This window comes from Euprymna scolopes, chromosome 8 (assembly GCF_053919585.1).
Source record: "Euprymna scolopes isolate OS-2025 chromosome 8, ASM5391958v1, whole genome shotgun sequence".
In the NCBI taxonomy this organism is placed as follows: Eukaryota; Metazoa; Mollusca; class Cephalopoda; order Sepiida; family Sepiolidae; genus Euprymna; species Euprymna scolopes.
Window position 1 is genome coordinate 162,319,872 of NC_136489.1, and position 22,758 is coordinate 162,342,629.

General features: G+C 36.8%; 1 protein-coding gene and 1 pseudogene across 4 annotated transcripts in view; one reads left to right on the top strand and one right to left on the bottom strand.

Annotated features, from left to right (window-relative positions):
* Positions 1 to 22,758, top strand: part of LOC145284013 (phosphatidylinositide 4-phosphatase SAC2-like) — a 697,431-nt gene that overhangs the window by 116,867 nt on the left and 557,806 nt on the right. The gene's annotated exons all lie outside the window — the stretch shown is intronic.
* On the bottom strand, positions 14,795 to 14,911 carry LOC145284128 (5S ribosomal RNA; annotated as a pseudogene).

A 22,758-nucleotide genomic window follows, 5' to 3' on the forward strand; every position in this document is an offset into this window, starting at 1 on the left:
CTGTATGAATTGAACATCGAAAAATAGTACGTTACTGTGAAATAGTAGTGTTGTATGGGTTAGACCTCTATACCACTATTTTTTAGTCAGTCTGAGAAATTGTGTTCAGATAGATGGACTGTCGCATAGCCTTTTTCTAATCAGAGAGATGGGCTGTCGCAGAACTAGACATTGTAGGATCAAGTGTTTGGGGGAGGGGGCAGGGCTTCCTTGCACTTTGGCCAAATTAGGGAGTCCATCGGTCTGAGAAATTGTGTTCAGATGGATGGGCTGTAGCATAGCCTTCTTCTAGTCAGAGAACTAGATATTGTAGGATCAAGTGATCTGTCTTGAGCAGGGCTTCCTTGCACTTTGGCCAGATTAGGGAGTCCATTGGTCTCCATCTGTTCTTGTTTACTGCAGTCCTGTAGTATCTTGTTCTTATCTTCTTACTACTTATACCAGCAAAAACCTGGAAGATGTCCCCTACTTTGGGAGTATTGTTTCTCCATTCCTCCTTCCATGTCTCAACTGGGTCGAAATTTTTGAATTTTGAGTTATAGAAGGCCTTTCAGGACAAAGGATAACCACTTTGCAGGCTTTAAAATTAAGAGTGTTCCACTCTGGTGAACATACGGAATTTTGAAATTTTTTGAATTCAGACTTCATAGCCTCGTAGGAGATGTCATTTTCTCTTCCCTGCAACCTCTATCTCACAGAAGAGATGCTGCGAATTTGTCTCTGCTGTATCATTATTTTCATGGAAAGTGTTTGACTGAGCTTCAATCTATGGTCCCCCCACTCGCCAAACACTCGTCTAGCTAAAAAAACTATCAATAATTCCCCCCACTCTTTATCTGTGCCTAAATCTAAACGTAGATTCCATGAACAAAGCTTCTTTATTAGAACTGCACGCCTATGGAATTGTCTTCCGTTTTCCTGCTTTCCAGCTGACTACAATATGGTCGTCTTCAAGTCTAACGTAAACAAGTTCTTGATGAGCCGTTCCATATAAGTTAACAAATTTACCGAATTTCTATTACTAACGATTACTATATTGTCCAATTTCTACTGTACACTCTTTAACCCTTATCGTCGAGTGGCCTCTTGGCCTTGATAAGTGGTGATTCCCATGTAAAAAAAAAAAAAAAAAAAGGAATTTGAAATAGTAAACTGAATTAAGTATTAAAGGGAAGTAATGGTTTCAGATTCAGACACATATCAACTTCAACATTTTGGTGGATTTCAAGCAATTTTTTTTATTTTATTTTTTTTTTTTTATAGAAGCAATTGACTCACTAATTCTAAGAAGGTTTGACTTTATAGTTTCAAAGATTATTATTTATTTACTTTTTTTTGGGGGGGGTTCATCACTTATAAAGGCCACTCGAGGGTAAGGGTTAATGCATGTAAGGTGGTAGTGTAGTAATCGTTAATGGTGTAGTTTGGGTAGAATTTGATTATTTATGGAGACAGCTTAACAAGAATTTGTTTACATTGGATTTGAAGGTTACCAGGAAGCAGGCCAGCAGAACAGTGTTCCACAGAGGGGCAGTTCTGAAAAAGAAGTTTTGTTCATGGAATCTGCGTTTAGATTTAGGCACAGATATTGGAGGAAATCATATATAGTGGTTGTAACTAGTCGAGTATTTTTTGTGTGAAAGTTTGTCAAGGGGGAGCCATAGATTGGAGTTCAATCGAGCACTTACCATGAAAATAACGATAGAGCAGAGACAGGCTCGTAACGTCTTTTCTGTGGGAAATAGATTGCAGAGAAGAGTAAAGGACATCACTACTAGGTTTCGAGCTAGTTTTGAACTCTACCAAGGCTAGATAGGGTGTGTCGAGCAGCTCTTGCCCAGCCAAGACTGCCAATCTGTAGTGGAATGGGGACAAAAATGGATGGTCACATTCAATGCTGCCAAGAATAAGCTTGTTTCCTTCAATAATTACAAGAAACCTTCTCAACCACCAGCAGCTATGGTTAAAGATACATTACCTGAAATCGGTTTAATGTTTACAGGGAACATGAGTATGAACAGATAAATTGAGAGCATTACCAGGGCCGCTGTGAAGAAAGTGGGCTCTCTCTACCGTGCTAGAAAGCTCCTTATGTCTGACAGTATCCTGTATCTCTACAAGGCCACCATTTGCCCATGTATGGAGTACTGTTGTCACATTTGGGATGGTACATCTGCTACTTGTCTCTCGCTCCTAAACAGTTCAAAAGAGTTGCCAACCTGATAGGTCTTAAACTGTCATCTAAGCTTCAACCTTTGTTCCATCGACGAAATGTTGCATCCCTCTGTCTGGTCTGCAAGTATTTTAATGGTGGATGCTCTGATGAATTACAAGCCCTTGTACTCCCTTGACGTAAATACCCCCCCGACAAGCAGCAAAATCCCACCCCTACACATTAGAAATCCCTAGATATAAGAAAGCCTTCTACTCTAATAGTTTCTTCTCCAGAACTGCTAGACTTTGGAACTCCCTTCCGGGTTCCTGCTTTCCCAACTGTACTGACATGCAGAATTTCAAGTGTAATATGAACAGACATCTCGCTGTTTAACCTCCTACATAGTATCTCTGCAACTTGTGATAGTAGCTCCCTACATCAAAGTTGTTTGGGGTGAAAATGGGGGGGGGGCAACAATATTCTATTTTAGAGCGTACCTGGCTCTTATACAGGATTGCGTCGTCTGGAACTGGAATGGAGTGATGTAACCATTTTTCTAGCAATTTTTGCATATCAATTTACATTGAAAAAAAAAATTCACAAACGAAATATATATATATATATATTTTTTTTTTCAGCTAGTTTCATTTAACAATCTTTAAAAGTAATTCCTCAAAAATTGGTGCCAATTTAGTTTCATTATACCAATAACTAACTCTTTCCACATGGGCATATTTGATATTCAGAAAAAGTTAAAGATCGACCTACTTGAATGTGCATATACGACGCCCACTTTCCACGAGATGAAAAAAAAAAAAAAAAGGAACGGTTAATCGGAGGATTCGAAATAATCATTAAAAGTTTCATTCATTTTTAATAAAGTTTCATTCATGAAATAATAGTCATTAAAAGTTTTTCATTTCAATAAAGCTAACAAAAATTCTTACATTAACTTTCTGACTCAGATATGTGCAATATTTTTGGCTGTTCTTTTTAGCATAGCAATCCTTTTGTGGGCTATTTTATGTCAAAACACTACTGCGCGTCCAAGGTATTTGATTACAGTTAATCTCTGGTTCCGTCCTGTAAAACATTTACAGCATGAACTGATCAACTTAGAACCGCTAAAAAAAAACATTTCCTTTCTTCTTCTGTACCAAAGAGCAAATGGAAATTCCATAAAATTTCTTTTATAGAAATTCACATATGTGAAACAAAATACCATGGGGCTGCTTTCCAGCTGACTAAAACACGGTAATTCTCAAGTCCAATATTAGTAAATACTTGTTAAGTAGTCAAGTTCACCTCATTCTACCAGTCGTATCCAACTGACAGTCTTATTTTGGACTTTGATAAATGGTGACACAGTGTGTAAAATAAATAAATAAACCAATACTTGGAAAGGTTGATACCTTTCTTAATAATGGTGTTAGCGTATAAGTGAATATAATGCACTCAACAAAATTTAAATTTGGTTTGTTGAGTGTTGTGGTGGTCGATTATCGTTATAAGTTTTAAGATAACACTGCAAGGAGAGAAAAAAAAAAAAAGGATAAATACAGGATTTAGTAAAATATTAAAATGGTTCATTTATTTAGTCGAAGCAGTAAATTTTTTGGGTAAGTTACTGGTAGATTGAGTGTCAAGTCAACTCGCTTCTCCAATAATGGCAATCATCAAAGTGTTGAAGTTTGCCAAACTGAAAAATGTCCCATCGTATTGTGGTGGAAGGACAATCTGATAGATGGAGGAGAATCATCCTGAAAAGGACAGTTTGTTAGGAGAACGGATTAATCCCCAGCATTGAATAGTTTGTCATTGTCGTGTAAAGAACGGTGATCAGGTTTCATTTATCAGGGATATCGGTTATTGCTTATTAAGTGTGATGACAAAAAAAGCGACTGTACTGTTGAATTACTATGCTGGTTAAGTCAATAAAGTTTGTCCACAAGCAAACAGTCACAATGATAACTTTTTTTTTTTTTTTTTTTTTTTTTACATAGGCATCACCACTTATCAAGGCCAAGAGGCCACTCAAGGATAAGGGCTAAAGAGTGTACAGTAGACATTGGACAATATAGCAATCATTAGTAATGAAAATTTGGTAAATTTGATAACTTATCTAGAACAGCTCATCAAGAACTTATTTACGTTAGACTTGAACACAACCATATTGTAGTCAGCCGGAAAGCAGGAAAACGGAAGACAATTCCACGGGCATGCAGTTCTAAGAAAGAAGCTTTGTTCATGGAATCTACGTTTAGGTTTAGGCACAGATAAAGAGTGGGGGGGAATTATTGATAGTGTGTACAGCTAGACGTGTGTTTCTTGTGAAAGTTTGGCGAGGGGGGACCATAGATTGAAGCTCAGTTGAACACTTTCCATGAAAATAACTTCTTTTATATATATATATATATATATATATATTCTCTTATTCACCACGAAAATGTATATTGCTGCTTGAACATAAGGGGCTACTGTTCGGGACAACGTTTACAAGGACACTATGTAGGGAGTTGAGCAACGGGATGTCTGTTCACATTACGTTTTAATTTCTGCGTGTTATTACTGTTGGTGTTGACGATCTATTTGTATTGTGTCCTTTGAACTGTGAGCAGTTGCCTCCGTTTGTCTGTTAACTGATGATGTGGACTTTAAATTAGGTACTGAGTTATCTCCCTTTGATTTTTGTATAAAAGGAACATAATGCGAAGGTGCCCTTTCTCTTTGGTGTATTTCCTGTTCATGTAAACATGCAAATAGACGTGAATTTGTGTTCTGATAAAATGTTGCGTTGTTAGTCCGTTTGTTTCTTTGTCATCGTAAATATATACCTTCCACAAATAAAGCTGTTTAAAGAAGGAAAGGTATGTTCACTTTATTTACGTCACAATTAACTTGATTAACCCTCCTCCCCCGACTTGAACCTGCTGGACTACTTTGTTTGGTCATACGTCGTGAACATCATCAACATGACCTCCTACAATACCAAAGCCAGCCTTATCGCCGCCATTCACCAACCTCCCTCCGGCGCTTGTGGAAAAGGCATGCTCATAGTTTTGGACTCGTACAGAGGCAGTGATTGAGGTTGAAAGCGGCTACATTTCAATAGAATAGATGTCAGCTCTATTTCATGATCAAGTTACCTGAATTAACATTTTTTTTCTTTTTTGTCAATAAAAGTTTTAAAATAAAGCTATAGTGTTGTCTGCTTTAGGGCACTTCCACCCTGTAGATTAATAGTTTTTTTTTTTTTTTTTTTCAAAGCAGAACATACAGGTGACATGTTCTAACGGGTCTGGTTTCTTACTAAGGAAGTGGCAGTTGTACTACTCGTTAGACATTACATTTGCGCATGCGCACACACACACATACACACACCTATACTTGATGGCTAATATGTATATATGTAACTTTATATGGTATTTTATGTTAAGTGTTTATCTTTTTTTTTTTTTTTTTTTTTAATTTGTAAGCAGATCTTTTTAATGAATAACTTTTTCATTCACTTGCTTTCTTTTCTTTTTCTAACTTAACACTATTTAACTTCCGTCAATCCTAAATTTTCTGTTTGACTTTCACACCAATCCTGTGCTGTATTGTTTTAAAGAGATTTAATCACACCTGCATTTTTGTTACCCGGGGACAAATTATTTCACAGCCATTAAATGTTTTGTCAACCGAATGGGAGGAAGTGGGATTTTTCTTAATCTTTTTCCTTTATTCTAAAGTTGCAAATATTTACGTTGCCTTTCCTTTTTTTGTTTGAATAGTCTTATCTTGTGAAAAACGTAAGATAGATAAATAAATGAATAAAAACAAAAAAGTAAACGTTTCTTGAGCTGTTCAAGAATTCCATAAACATGTTTAACCTGTAGAGGGAAAGAAGTTTAAGTGAAATTAAATTTCTCTGCCCCAAACAAAATAATAATAAAAAGGAATAAAACAAAATGACACTTCCTTCTCGTTTAGAATGCACCGCATTTATTTTTCACCAAAAAAAAAAAAAAAAAAAAAAAAAATGAACAAGCAAAGGTCCGATCGGTAAAGGTTCTTGAGAAATCATGATTAGAATGTTAGATGAAAGTCCTTCGTTGAAGTAATAAGATTAGAAGGTGAAAGTTGTGTGAAAAATGTCCTTATTTCAAGGTGTTTTAACTGGCGAAGTTCGCCTTATTCAGAAGCCACACGAGGGAGGTAATCCGTTGTTATTAATTCTTGCAGAAAAATCTACGGAATGGGTGCGTATGTGCATAAGTGATTTCTGAATGCCCGCGTGTCGTGTGTAATTATGGTTTCGACAGCTTTGAAAAACGACGATAAGATAAAAACAAGAAGCATGTTCTCATGTCACGTCGGAGCGAGGAGAGAAGAAGAGAGAATGGAAAAAGGAGTGAAGAAAGAATGTTTGATGCGTTTAAATACTTTTTGGACCGGCTCCAACGCAAGATTGCTACTGCTGATATTTTGGTTTTTGGAAAAGCGTTAAAAAGACAATCTTCTAAAGTTTCTTATTGGTCGCTTGTGTCACGTGATACAGTCTTCAACTACGTCCGCCAGAAATATGTTCATTTTATTTTTGTTGTGAGAAAAACGTGTGGGCATATTTGAAATTATGTCGTTGCTGGAAGAAGTTATTTTTTGTGCAAAATGCGCGGGGGAATTGAATTTATTTGCGAGCGTCTGAGAATGAGTGACAGCACAAACTGAGATAAGACAGATTGAAGACTGTCTATATAAAAATTTTGGCACTTCTACACTATTGGTCGAGATTTTGTAGTCGGTAAATGAAGTTTTCAGATTAAGTTTCAAATTTTTTTTTTCTTTTTTTTTGTAAATTCTAGCTAGTTACAATCGTATCTTCCAAATTACAGTCGAAATTACCTGAATATTATTGAATTATTAAAAAAACTTTAATCGCGTTAGCAGGTGAAAAATATCGGCCATCTTTGTTAAGTCGAAATGGAAAATTATCTCCCTTTTGAACTCTTCCATGTCTTATGATCGTTTTCATCAAATTCTATTTTTATTTTCTTTAATAATTTTCTACCTTATCCATTTTCGTACTTTTTGGATATAATCATCTTAAAGATACGTAGAATACGTAGATACCATTGTTAACATGTAAAAGTCAGTATTACGATTTCCAAAATTTCGTCCCAATAGTGTAGAAGCGCCATTTTTTTTTTTTTTTTTTTTTGTGCAGATGTAGTGGTAAAATAGAACGACGAGCCAAAGTTGATTTCTCGTGTTAGTCTATTTTTAGTTGCAATCTTGTTTTGCCTTTCATAATTGTGATACAAGAACAAGAATTAGAATGATTTTGTAGATTTCCAAATCTACGCCCCCTTCCCACTTTTCTTTTTTCTAATTTCATCTTGATATTTTTTTATGTCCATTCAGATTTTTTTTTTGTCTATTCAGATTTTTTTTTGTCTATTCAGATTTTTTTTTGTCTATTCAGATTTTTTTTTGTCTATTCAGATTTTTTTTTGTCTATTCAGATTTTTTTTTGTCTATTCAGATTTGTTTTTGTCTATTCAGATTTTTTTTTTGTCTATTCAGATTTTTTTTTTGTCTATTCAGATTTTTTTTTTGTCTATTCAGATTTTTTTTGTCTATTCAGATTTTTTTTTTGTCTATTCAGATTTTTTTTTTGTCTATTCAGATTTTTTTTTCTGTCTATTCAGATTTTTTTTTCTGTCTATTCAGATTTTTTTTCTTCTGTCTATTCAGATTTTTTCTGTCTATTCAGATTTTTTTTGTCTATTCAGATTTTTTTTTTGTCTATTCAGATTTTTTTTTTGTCTATTCACATTTTTTTCCCTCTGTGCCTTATTTCGAGGTTCAATTATGACATGTCCTTTGGAATAATTTCGAAGGAGGTATTCTTCACCCAGTACCAATACTACTCCTACCGATTGATCGATTGATGTATTTGCCTCCATTCAGTTTCAAAAGACAAAGGATACCCCCTGTAGGGACAGCGGCGTGTGTAATTGTGAGGCAAGGGTTGCGCAATCCTCAACCACACCGCTCCTGAATCGGCATTGTTTGATTCCAGTGGCAAGGAGAAGTCCGGGACGACTGCAAACAATGCCGAGATAAGTGGAGAGCATATACAGCACCTGGAAGTCTCAAATGGTTACCCATTTAGTACTGGCCAGGTTCAACATGGCTTAACGCATATAGTTGCAGTTAGGAACCATGTGATAAGCTTACCTCAACACATGCATGCTTCCCTTGTTAATCTGTGATTCTAATATCTCTACTAGGAGATAGGTGCTATTGGCAAGTCAATGGTTTATATAAACATCGCATCCCAAAAATCGCATTGTATGGAGAATTGGGAAATGGGTACAGAAAGATTGGTGCGTAGGAACTCTGCTATAAGGATGCGATAAAGCACCACCTAAGGGCAATGAATATGAACACGAAAAAATTGAGAAGATTTAGCAGCAAAGTTGCTGGAGCAGTAATCTTTACAAAAGAAAGTCAGAAATGGAGGCAGAAATAAAGGCCAGGTTTGAACAAAGATATTACCAAAAGGCACAACCCTGGTAACTAACCATGCACTACTTGTGGGGAAACTTTCCAGACTGAGCGTGGAATGCTACAACACCAATCGGATAAAGCATCGAGACCTGATCAGTCACTATACAGTGCTCCATTTGTTTATTCACAAAGAGTTTTCCATTACGCTAGTAGTAGTAGTAGCTAGCTAGCTAGCTATCTTTTTTTTTTTTTTTTTTTTTTTTTTACATGGAGTTCACCACTTATCAAGTCCCGATGGCCACTCGAGGATAAGGGTTATTGTGTGTACAGTAATCAAAGGGATAGTGTAGCAATCGTATTGGAGAATTGGTAAGGTGTCATTACTTAAGGGGACGGTTCATCAGGAATTTGTTTGTATTGGACTTGAAGACATCCAGGTTGAAGTCAGGAGGGGAAACAGGCAAGCGGAACAGCGTTCCACAGGCGTGCAGTTCTAAGAAAGAAGCTTTGTTCATGGAATCTACGTTTTGATTTAGGCACAGATAAGGAGTGGGGAAAATTATTGACGGTGGTTTCAGCTAGTCGTGTGTTACTAATGATAGTGCTCAACCCAAGAAGGGGACTCGTCGGTCAGCTGTATTTAATTTGTATTATTATATGCATGTTTACTTCTTACTAGCCTGGGTGCCTGGTGTTGCCCAGGTGTTTGGAGGTGTTGAGCAAAAAAAAAAAAAAAAAAAAAAAAAAAAGTGGTAGTAGGCAAGCATGCTCGAACCCATGACGCGAAGGCGGAAAAGAAAGTGAAAGAAAACCTGACGTCTTACCGCTACTCCATGATGGGAGTCGAAGACTAAAGCGTTGAAATTTAACATAGTCATTGCAAAAATGGCGTTGTTTTTAAACCTCCCAGGAAAGCAAATTAGACATATGGTCGTTTTTAATGTGGCGGATAACCAACTCCTCCAAAAGGGGGGGGGAACTCTGGCAGTATCCAAATAAATAGTAATTGTCTCCGTATGAAGGGTTTCCCCTACATTGACCAAAAACCAATTACAGAACAGATACTACTCGGCTTGAAGGCTAGGTGGTTGGGTTCCAATAGTTTTGCTTTATTTATATGGAAAAGACGAACAAACGCTGGAGACGACAGCACAGTGGGAATTTGTTTAACACGATCAAAAAAAAAAAAGATAGAGACAATGTCCGTTTGTGAATGCGAAATATTAGGATCTGGGAAGTATGCAAAAATTTCTTGTGGAATCTAACCGATGCGAAAAGCTTTTTGCGGATATACACACATTTTGCATTTTATATATTAGACTAGCCTAGGTGCTCGGTGCTGCCTGGGTGTTTGTAGGTGTGTGTGTGTGTGTTGAGCCAAAATAAAAATGTAGTAGGCAGGCTCAAACCCATATCACGAAGGAGGAAAAGAAAGTGAAAAAAAGAAAGTAAAAATAAGTAATGCGTTAGCTGTCGTGCTCTTCGCCAAACCGGAAGTGACGTAGGTTTAAATTAAAGCTAGACAATCGAAAAGAGGCGATGACTTTCGAAAATATTGGCGAAAAGAGACCCCTCCCTATAGAAAAGTAACCAGTTGAGGGTGAAGGAATTAATATTTTTGGCTAATTTTTCGATATTTGTCGTCCGAAGGGTCGAGCTTCAAAAGGATACCGATCTTGTGAAATCTGTCACCTCTGTCGAAAGTTTTTGCGAGACATACATACATTTAAACAGATAGGTGAGATTTATATTATAGACTAGCTAGGGTACCCGGCGTTGCCCGGTTGTTTGTAGGTGTGTCCGTTTGGGGGGGGGGTAGATCCAAACTCTGTTTTAAAAAAAAAAATCGGAAAAGAAAAAAAAAAATAAAAATAAAAAAAAAAAAAAAATTTAGTAGGTAGGTAGGATCGAACCCAGAACGTTGAGGCGAAAAACTTGATCAGTTATCCACTCACCCATGAAAGCAAAGTAACTGAAAGCAATTTCAATTTAACGTTTATAAATGGCAGGTGCGCGGCGAACTTAATTAGGTCAGAGGACTGCACTTAATTTTAACTGCTGGGTAGTTCTTTTGGGTTTGTTTTTTTACCCACCTTTTGTTTAGTTTTGTTTCTCCAACATTTTGAGGAAAACCAGCTCCCCCCTTTATTAAGGGAGTGTCCAAATGAAAGCAATTGTCTGATATGATGGTGAAAATCGACATTGATTCAACACGTGAGAAGCTGAAATAGCAATAATTTTGTAAAAGTCGCTGTAATTAAATCTAGCCGCGATGCACGTTTGCAATTCGTACATATTATGATCTACACGGTATATAAGAAGTTCTAAGCGATAGTACCTCCTGCCCCCTCCGAGTACCCTGGCGAAAAAAAGCCTTTCTTGGACATACAAAAACTCACTCGCCTGTTTTGCCTTTTAGATGAAAAAGATGGAAATAAGTTTTGAGCTGCTACAGTTTAATTGATTTCTTAGCATTTATCAATGTCTTTTCCGGGCATTCATTGACCTTGCGATACAATACTATCAACTCAAAGGAGTCGATATAAGTTTTGAAATTCCTGCTTTAGGTTTTTTTTTTTTAATTTTATTTTTTTATTATTTTTATTTTATTTTTTTAAATTTTATTTTCTTTTTTTTTTCTTTTTCTTTTTTTTTTTTTTTTTTTTTTTTTTTTTAGTATGTGATGAATACTTAGATATAATGTTCACCAATAATTTAACAAAACGGTCTAAAAAAAAAACAAAAACACAAAAACATTTATTTTTGAAAAAAACCCTAAAAAAGTGGTAACAGCTTGTGAACAGAAAGGAGCTTATTATTGTCTTGATAATTTTTATATAATATATGAAAAATAAAATAGGATGAATGACTACACAAATATATTTCGATTGGTCATTGATTTGTATCAATTTAATATCACAAATTACCACTTCAAAAAATTGTTTTTCGTAAATTTAGTCATTTTTTTTTCTCCCTTGAACCCAAAATCAAGAATTTAGACTATTTCTGAAATAGTTTTGCCTGTAAATCTATAGATTTTTGCCTATTTGTAATTTTGACATACGAACCGGTGGAATGCATGTTATCTTTGTGTAAAGGTAGCTGCACAATTTCAAGTGAACCACAGGGGAGAGTGAGGCTCATGGAATAACTGCAAAAATTTTGGAAAAAAGACCAGTTTCCCAAGTATATTCATTTAATAATAGGAGTAATATTCTGCAGTGAAATAATTTTTTTAATTTTTTTTTTTTTTTTTTTTTTTTTTTTTTTTAAATAACTTATTTTTTGTGAACTCTGACATTTTGCTGAAACTTTCCTAATATGAAACAGGTTGCTGAGAGAGACAGTAGATTCTCTTCTGTCCGGAGCATTCTTTACCACGCAACATTAATATAAAATAAGGATAAGATATACAAGATCATTTCAGTGTGTAATAGGATAACAGTTATAGCAACTGACTACAAAAACATCAATAAATATATATATATACACACATTAGCTGGCAGCCCCACATTGCCCAGTTGTACAATATGCTTAAACATGATATTTCAGTTTATGCAGATTGCGTATAAATTATTATAGAATCAATCCTCTATTGATTATTATATATTACAATGAATAATTTGCCTGGACTGATTTGGAAAAAAAAAATAATAATGATAATGTCGTTCATCAAATTCCGTCTGTGTTTGTTTACAATATCATGTCAGCTGATATTTAGGCTTGATGATGAATGCCCTAGAAAAGTCACTTCTGATTAATGCTTAGTTTTAAAATATGCAAACGAAGAAATGATTTGCAGTGATTTTAAATGGTACCTCTTCTTTTATCGTAAATTGAACTCATTAATAAGAAAAAATAAAAATAAAATAGCGAGGTACATCCGGGCTTGAACAGGAGATCATTCGATCTGTAGTCAAATGCTCTACCATAAAACTATATCTCCAGATTATAATAATTTTTTTAAAGAATGAATTATTTGATGAAATTTTATTATCACGCCTGGCCGGTGTACCTTAAAATATTCCCTTGTAGGAATTATTCCTTTTCATCTATAAAAGAGAAAAGTTATTTTAAAAATCGGATGTTTTCGATTTTTGATACTTAGCAGATGAATTTCTGTACAAAACATATCTAAGAACACTGCCAGACATATAAATTAGCTTTGTGTGAAATTTGCAAAAGATTGGCTCGGCCGTTTTGGAACCTATAAGTAAGGAACTCTCTCTCTCTCTCTCACACTCACACGGACTTTCATATAATAGTGTGTGTGTGTGTATATATATATATATATATATATATAATATATATATATTATAGTAAATATAGTAAAAAAAATTATTATTTACTATAATAATTATCAAATACCTACAGACACTAGTGTTTCATCAGTGCAGGGTGCCACGATTAACGCCAGTTGAGAGATTCGAACCCTGGCAACAGATGTCATGTCTAGCTTCATTAACAAGGACCTGAGCGATTCGGCTATCGTCAACTGCGAGAGATACAGTTGAAATTTAAACATTAATTCTTATTAAATGTTTTTAACGTCAGTCAGAGTGATCTAATCATAAAATGACGATCTGTGCTTATAAACTAAGTTGACTGACTTTATTACAACTGAAAGGGCTCAATGATAAGAAACAAGTCCTCGAAAAGAGCTGACATTGTTATCTACTAAAATAATTATTAAATATATATATATATATATATATATATATATAATCATATTGTCTATTATTTTGTGGGTTGTATGGCATAGTGCAGCAGTTAGAAATTCGTCTCTCAGGATAAAATTACATTCATGACATTTTTAAATTTACAGGAGATCAACTATAGTCGAGGTCAGCCTGAAAGCCCTCTTTTCATTGATTATTACACAAAGATGTAGGGGAGAGTGCCACTCCTTATCCTAGATTGCTGCACTTACTCTTGATCTCTATTTTATAATGCTTGGACATTAAGTACCATTGATTTAATTAATTTTTTTTTTATCTTTGGTATCCCTCTACTAACGATTAAACACTCAGCTCGAAATTGTGTGGACATTAAAGCTAGTCAAATATAACAAAGATGTTTTTAGTAGACATTGTGAGGTACTATATATTATATTTTGATCCCCCCCCCCCACCACCACTGACAAAGGAGGGATTGGACCTAATAATTCAGTCCTGCCCATCTGTTCGTTCGTTCGCACTTTTATCAATAACCACACCGATTTTTCTTTAAATTCTGTACAAACATTAGTTATGGTGAAAGTAAATTTTTGCCGGAACGGATTTTCTGGAATAAGTCTATTTTCTCCCCTAGAGGCCATTATAGGAGAAAAATTACCTTAAAATCGCTTATAAGTTCATTTGTTTGCACTCTTCTCAATAACCACGCCTTGGATTTAAAAAAAATTTTCTCACTCATTGAGGGGGACCCTGCATACTCGGCTTGTTTTTTAAATTTTTTATTTTTTGGAAACCATTTGAGATGAGGCTTCATAATTTATGCATTCATTATTTTGTGGACTGTTATCCTCATCTTCATAGTTGTTGTTGTTCACCATGTAATTATTGGGGATACAGTTACAAGACTCGGCATTCCCATCCCGTCACAGTTAATCACCTGAAGAAGGCCAGAGGATGAGTTGGCTGAAACATGGTGAAGAAACAACTATGAAGATGAGGATAACAGTCCGCAAAACAATGAATATACAAATTGTGAGGTATGTCTAGCAGCGGACAATGAAAATGGACGTGAGAACTCTTACAGCACCGTAGAAAGAAAGGGAAGTTATTTGCAATGGTCGTAGACAGATGAGTTCTCACTATGAATGTTTTCCAGGGGAACCAGAGATTGGAGTTTAGTAATTATGAATATTGGATGAAAATGATCCCTTAAAAGTCGATAAGTTTTTTCAAAGTTTGAATAGCCTTTTGAGCTGCAAGTTTCGTTCGATACATGTACAGTAGTAGGCTCCTTCAGTCTTTGACAGACTATGGATACACACGTAGGGGTGCCTGCGCATGGAATTTTTGTGGCAGGAGGTGCGCAATCTCCAACCACACCTCTCCTGAGTCGACATAGTTAAATACCAGTCGCAAGTGAAGTGTATGTACAAGGCGATTGGGAAGAAATGCCGAGATAAGCGGAGAGCACATACAGCACCTAGAATTCCCAAATGGTCACCCATCTGATACTAACCAGGCTCAACGTTGCTTAACTTCGGTGATCCGAGAAGAACCGGTGTGTCAACGTGATTATGCCGTATCATGCAGAGTAATTGGAGCGAATAACTTTTTTTGAATCCTGTTTGAATCAAGCAGATTTCGGATTGAACAAAGTAAAAGAGCCTCAACACCTCAGGGTGACATAATTCTATTTAAAGTTCATGAACATGAAGAAGAGTGGTGGGGGAAAAAAAAAAATCCAAGAAGGAAGTTCAAGCAGTTCTTTTTTTTTTTTTCGTTGATACACGATATCGCAACTGTAGTAAGATGATTCGACTCGCTATTGCAGGATCTTATCATTCTTGGTTTTAGCTTAGGGCATTGTTCAATATGGAAGATGCTCACTCCTGATCGATCACGATATTAAAATGTCTTGCAGAAAGATAGAATCTTCATTTATGTCAGGTTTATATTATTGCACACATATATGTATTTTTCCAAAACTAATTACATGCTTTCATGAGGTTTTATTTTCTTATATTTTTTAATGTTCACCCCAAACAAGGCATATTGTCACTTGAACTTAAGGGGCTACTATTTAAGACCATGCCAGTGCGGTCAGAGGAGTAGGAAACATGAAATGAATTCCAAACTTCGAGAGAAAAAACTAATCAGAGTCGTAGAATTTCCAGCATTTAAGGAGTAAAGGAGTATGAATTAAATTTTAAGGAGTAAAGGGGCGTGAATTCGTTGAGAGTATGTGCGTCGATGTGTGCGGTGAGTTTAAACAATTTAAATACTTATAAAACAGGGATGTAACACTGCAGTGATGGGACAGGGGTTGGAGCTTAGTTGATAGTACCTGATCTATTAGATCAGAGACTCTTAGGGGGAGAGTGCCACTCTTTAGAGGAAGAAACTAGAGGTGCACTAGCCCAGATGTGGCAACAATACTCCATGTATGGGCAAATGGCGGCTTTGTAGAGATACATGATACTCTCAGGTGTGAGTAGTTTTCTAGCACGGTAGAGGGAACCCACCTTCTTCTATAGTTGTAAGAAAAAAAAATCATCTCGAAGTTTGGATTAAAATAACCGAGAGTGGAGAATTAGTAGCATTGTTTGTTTGTTTTTTTTGTTTTTTTTTCTGCAATAAATTCAAGCTGGTGATTAAAGATCGCTCACTGATTTAAAAAAAAAAAAAAAAAAAAAAAAAAATTAAATGATAACTTATTAAACACTTGCAGGGGTACCCAGCGTTGCCCGGTTGTTCAGAGGTGTGTGTAAGGGTGGGTCAAGTGAAGAATAAGCGAAGTATAAAGCCAATATTATTTAAAAAAGAACCCCCCCCAAAAAAAAACATGGCAAAACAAAAAGAAAACAGCGAACAAACGTAAAACTTCTTTAAAAAAAGAAATCAGAAAAACAAAAAACAAGAATCATGGGAAAAAAAACACAGCGAAAAAAAATGGCATAAGTAACCCTTCGATTTGGTTAATTTTAGTTTTTTTTTGTTTTTTTTTTAAGCAACTATGAAGTAACCCTTTGTTTCAGTTAATTCTAGTTTTTTAAGCAGCTATAAAGTAAATGAAAACTCAAACCGGTGTTCCTTCGTAAGTGTTCCTTGTGAACGACCAGCAACGGTGTTAAGTGGTGGCGGGAAGAGGAGGAATTTATTAGAGAGAAAAGATTTCACCACTTCCATTGATGTTGGTCCTGGATATGACCTTAAACTATATCCAGTGGTGAAGCCCCAGCTTGTGGGCTTTGGGGAGTGTGGAGTCACCTTTTAATTACCATTGCTCCCAGGTCCACTCTGACTCGGAGTGTTAGGGTCCCAACTATGGGTTAAATAGAAACCAACGTGAAAACAACAAATATATTCTATTAAAAAAAATTTTCTTCAAAATCTTTGGATTTGGCATTAAATAACCTGAAAAGGGTTGATATGCTGTAAAACAACCAACCAACCAATCCATTGATGTTAACCGATTTTGGCCATGGACTCTCAGCAAAAAAAATATAGAAATCTACGCTTATCGAGAAAGTGGATAGGTAATAGGCCTATAGCACACCTCAGCTATTGTGCTGCAGTTTGTGCATATTACATTTGCATGAAATGTCTTGAGTTTTAATCCTATTAAGGTCAAAATCAGAGGGGAAAAATGAGTTCATTTTATATATCTATAGAGAGAGTGAGAGAGAAGATTAACATACTTCATACAAAAATCTACTCAAATCGTAATAACATAACTAGTGGGACTTGTGGAAATTTTTTCTAGGAATTCTGTAGGAATACTTTGGTGAAACACGCTGTATAAAGTGCTGTAAGCTGTGAATGTGGGAGCTTTGCAAAGGAAGTGTTTGGTTATTTTCCTGACTGACTGAATTTTCAGAGGAAAAATCGAATTTATTTTAATAGAAGATATATAACATAAAACGGACAAATCAATCTTGAATCACGTTAAAAAGTAAATTCGTGTGAATCCGCCTGATCCTGTTGGCATTGTTTTCCACAGGTTCGCTCTAGAAAGAATTGGATACTCAAAGGAGGGACCACATGAAGGTTGCCAACATCCCTAAATAGAGGTACATGATACTCGCAGGTGTGAGTAGTTTTCTAGCACGGTAGAGGGAACCCACCTTCTTCTATAGTTGTAGGGTAAAAAAAAAAATCTCGCAGTTTGGATTAAAATAACCGAGAGTGGAGAATTAGTAGCATTGTTTTTTTTTGTTTTTTGTGTGGCTCTAGAATGAACTGAATTCAAACTTAGCACAGCCAGGTCGTCTTGTATTTATGTTGAAGGTTGTCGACTTAATCTACTTCTTGTCTTTTAATTTTTAACCTGCTGGAAGTGTGAGAAGTGTGGGCGACATAAGATAGAACACAATACTGTCGGGATTCGTTTCTCAGCTAACTAAAGTCTGGTTGTGTTCAAATCTAATACAAACAAATATTTCTGTAGACATCCTTTTAAGTAATAAAATTCTCCCCATTCCAACCATCGTTTCCAATGTAAGATGATAAACAATATTATCTTAGTAACCCTCATCCTCAAGTGGTCTTTAGCCTTAGTAAGCGACGATTCATCTATATATATAAAAGCCAAACGTCTGTGTGTATGTATGTATGTTTGTTTGTAACGCTAAAACTTTTGAAAGACGGAACCAAACTTGACAAATTTGGTATCATATCGAAGCCCCATCACCCGGATGACAAATATCGAAATTTCACGTCAAACGGACCACTAGAAGTTGGTCAACTGATCAGTTATCTTCGAGGGGGGCCCCCAAAAAACCTGTCATTATCTATATATATAAAAGACAAATGTTTGTTTGTAACGCTAAAACTTGAGATGAAAGATTCCTCGCCCCTAAAAATAAAACATATGTTCAATATCTGCTTTTGTTTTTTCATTGTTTATACGGTCCCGAGCAACGCCGGGTAGCCCTGCTAGTTATATATAAAAGGGTGTCCAAAAAGTCACTCAAAAATAAAGAGACAAATACATGCTGGAGTCCCTCAGGGGTCAATCCTGGGCCCAACTCTCTTCCTGATCTACATCAATGACCTCCCTAAACACATACTTAAATCATTCGTTGACATCTATGCTGATGACACAACCATCTACGGCAACACATCAAAGGCTTTAAATGACAAAGTTCTCTCTGATTCTCTCTCCTCTGATCTCGAGCACGTGGTTCAGTGGGGGAAGATGTGGCTGGTTACCTTTAATGCATCCAAAACCAAACTCTTATCCTTACATCATCAACGCTCTTATCCCCAGCTGGCATCAATTGTGATGGATGGCTCTCGTCTGGGTGAGGCTCCGTGTTTTGACAAGCTTCTGGGTTTGACCTTTACTCCTGATCTGAAATGGAACACGTACATCAAGTCTGTTGCCAAGGTCGCTGGAAATATGGTGGGATCCTTCTACCGCTCCAGAAGATATCTCACTACTGATGCAATTCTCTATCTATATAAAAGCCAAGTACGTCGAAGGATGGAATACTGTTGCCATATCTGGGCAGGAGCTGCTAAAAACAGCCTATCCTGCCTTGACAGAGTACAAAATAGACTTCGTGGCTTAGTGGGGGATGCCCTTTTCTCTACCCTGCAACCTCTCTCCCACAGAAGAGACGTTGCGAGCCTGTCCTTGTTTTATCGTTATTTCCATGGCAGATGCTCGTCTGAACTCCAATCTCTGGTCCCCCCTCGCCAATCTTTCACGAGAAACACCCGTCTTGCTGAATCCACTGTGAAAAATTTCCCCCACTCTATATCTGTGCCTAAATCAAAACACGGATTCCATGAACAAGGCTTCTTTCTTAGAACTGCACGCCTGTGGAACTCTGTTCCATCTGCCTGCTTCCCTCCGGACTACAATTTGGATGTCTTCAAGTCCAATGTTAACAAATTCCTTATGAACCGCCCCCTTAAGTAAACACTTCAGCAAATCTCCTCACTAACTTAATGTACTTGCAATAACCCTTATCCCTGAGTGGCTTCCGGGCCTTGATAAGTGGTGATCACTGTGTAAAAAAAAAAAAAAAAAAAAAAAAAAAAAAATTTTCGCGTGTTCGTTTTCTTTTTTGTTTTTCGATTTTTACATTTAACATCGTTCGTTTGCCTTACGTTAGTTTTTTTTGCGTTTTTTTTTTCGATATTTTGATTACCCCCCCCCCCGCTTAAGTTTTAACATTCGTTTTTAAGTTTTCTTTTTTTACTTCGCTTATAACAAACAAACCTGGTCATTGACCTCATTTGCTGAACGACGTCGTCGTCGTAATGCTCTACATCTTTCAGTAACTCATTCTGGCTGGCCGATTTTATTTTCAAACTTCGCCTCAGGGCTTCGGGTTCGATCCTACCAACGTTTACGCCCCCCCCGTTTTCTTCTTTATTAAACAACACACACCCCTCGAAACACCCGGGCAACGCCGGGTACCCCCGCTAGTTATATATAAGAGTGTTCAAAAAGTCACTAAAAAATAGAGACAAATTTAAAGAAAACCCTTCAGTGACTTTTTGGACACCCTGTATATATCGTCGTTATCCTATTTTCCCAAACAGTTTCCAGAAAAAATCCAATATGACGTGAGGATCCAAATGGAGTTGTAAGAAATTAAAAAAAAAAAAAAAAAAAAAAATCATTAGATGATTATGAAGCGAATGTTAGTCTCGCATCATAGCTTGTCTTCTCTGTTTCATGTTTTTGAATTGCTTTTGTCTTTTACTTGGTACATATCTACTTTTTTGGAATATTGTTTTATCTTATCTTTTTTTTTCTTTTTTTTTTTTTTTGCGTTCCAGTCACGAGCAATTTCGTTGATAGCATTTTTTGTAGCGTTTCCTTATGTTTCCATAGAATTCGCTTTTTCTGAACATAAACAACCTAAAAATGAATAAATAAAATGGTTGGCTACGACAGATAATCTTAAAGATTAAAATCTGATTTTCTTAGTTTGGATAATGTTGATTACTAGTGAGAGACGATTCCAATACAATTACCGATTCCGTAATAGATTACATGTTCTGACTCTTTATAAATATTTAACTATAAAATTATTTCCCTATTGTGAAAAAAGCTGATTCCGATACTTGTAACATATTTCAATATTTGACTATAATTTTTTTTTTTTTTTGGTGGTGGTGGGGGGGGGGTCGGATTGCTGTAAATACCCATATGTACATATATTTTTTGGAAACGTAAAAATACACTTGTGAGTAGGGGGGAACTATAGATTTTAGTTTTACTGACAGTTAAAAAATACGTAATTATTGTTTCATCATTAGTAATGGAAAAAAAAGCCTTAGACAAATGCAAAAAAACATTTGAAAGAATCGTTTTGACATCGGAAAACTGATACCGATGTTTCCGATACTGATTCCAATTCCAATACCCAAAAAGTGCTGATTTTTTTTATTCCGATTAATTCGGTGTTGATTACTAAAGGAAGAAACAATTTTGCACAAAAATATTTTATCCAATGTTCTTGTGTATCTAATATACATTATATAAACGGAAATTTGTCTGTGTGTGTGTGTGTGAGAGTTCGTTCTCTATGGACTCCGAAACGGCTGGGCTGATTTTATTTTTTATATCAGACCATCTGATAAGTAACTCTTCTCTCTCTCCCCCTTCCCCTCTCCCCCCCCCCTTCTCTCTCTTCCCCCTCTCTCTTCTTCTCCTCTCTCCCTCCCTCTCCCCTCTTCCCTCCCCCTCTCTCTCTTCCCTCCCCTCTCTCCTCCCCCTCTCCTCTTCCCTCCCCCCTCTCTCTCTTCCCTCCCCCCTCTCTCTCCCCCCCCCCTCTCTCTCTTCCCTCCCCCCCTCTCTCTCTTCCCTCCCCCTCTCTCTCTCTTCCCTCCCCCTCTCTCTCTTCCCTCCCCCCTCTCTCTCTTCCCTCCCCCTCTCTCTCTTCCCTCCCCCCCTCTCTCTTCCCTCCCCCTCTCTCTTCCCTCCCCCCCTCTCTCTCTTCCCTCCCCCCCTCTCTCTTCCCTCCCCCCTCTCTCTCTTCCCTCCCCCCTCTCTCTCTTCCCTCCCCCTCTCTCTCTTCCCTCCCCCTCTCTCTCTTCCCTCCCCCTCTCTCTCTTCCCTCCCCCCTCTCTCTTCCCCCCTCTCTCTTCCCTCCTCTCTCTCTTCCCTCCTCTCTCTCTTCCCTCCCCCCTCTCTTCCCTCCTCTTCCCTCCCCCCTCTCTTCCCCCTCTCTTCTCTTCCCCCCCTCTCTTCTCTTCCCCCCCCCTCTCTTCCCCCCTCTCTTCTCTTCCCCCCCTCTCTTCTCTTCCCCCCTCTCTTCTCTTCCCCCCCTCTCTTCTCTTCCCCCCCCTCTCTCTTCTCTTCCCCCCCTCTCTTCTCTTCCCCCCCCTCTCTCTCTCTTCCCCCCCCTCTCTCTCTCTTTCCCCCCTCACCCCCACATCGCTCTATCACGCTCTCTTTCCTCTTTCTCTGGGTTCTTTTCATTTATGTGCAACAGTTCCAATAATAGAAAGGCTAATCCCCAGCTGTTTTACCTGTTAAATCTTCAGTTTTTGAACATTAGGTTCTAAGGATGAAAGTAAAAAAAAAAAATTCTATCCGCTACCTATCCCTGCTCTAAATTGATTCTTGATAACCAGAAGCTTACAAATATTTTTTTTTTAACCATAATTAACTAGGAATCATTCATAATTGAAATACGTAAATCTAGTAAAGTACATTTTGGGTCATTTAGAGTTTTAGTCAGAGAAGCTCTCTCTCTCTCTCTCACACACGCACACAGTGAAATACGACTTCCTTTTATATCATCGAACTTACTGAAGTTATTTTTATCATTATTTGAAATATCGATTCAATAAAACCAATTTTTCCTCGATTATTTCCAGGAAATCTTTTAATCCATAAACTCATTTGTATTCAATTAGATTCGATTTTGAAGTAGCAAAACCGTGTTAATGGAAGAGGTTTTTAAATGCGATCACCTGATTGTAGCAAAGGATTATGGTCCACTGGAGAAAATTATGCAATCAATATTTTTTTCAAATTATTAAAAAAAGTCGATAATGATAAATCTTCACTGGCATTGGAAGAAATGTACGACTTTCGTCCATTTTGTTCAAGATTTCTTTGACTATCGGTGAGTTCTTTAAAAGTGCAAAGCTGTGATGGTTTATTCTGAAAATAACAAAAGATCATTATTTTTTTAATTATCAAATGATATAAAAAATGTGTGCGTGTTATTTTTTTAATCAGTTTGGAGAACTGGTTATATTCTGAAAGTTATTTCGGATGACAGTATTATGAATATTTTCTACCTCTGTCTCTCTTTTCGTCTGTCCCTCTCTCTGTTTCCCTCTCTCTCTCTCTGTCCCTCTCTCTGTCCCTCTCTCTCTCTCTCTCTCTCTCTCTCTGTCCCTCTCTCTCTCTCTCTCTCTCTCTCTCTCTGTCCCTCTCTCTCTCTCTCTCTCTGTCCC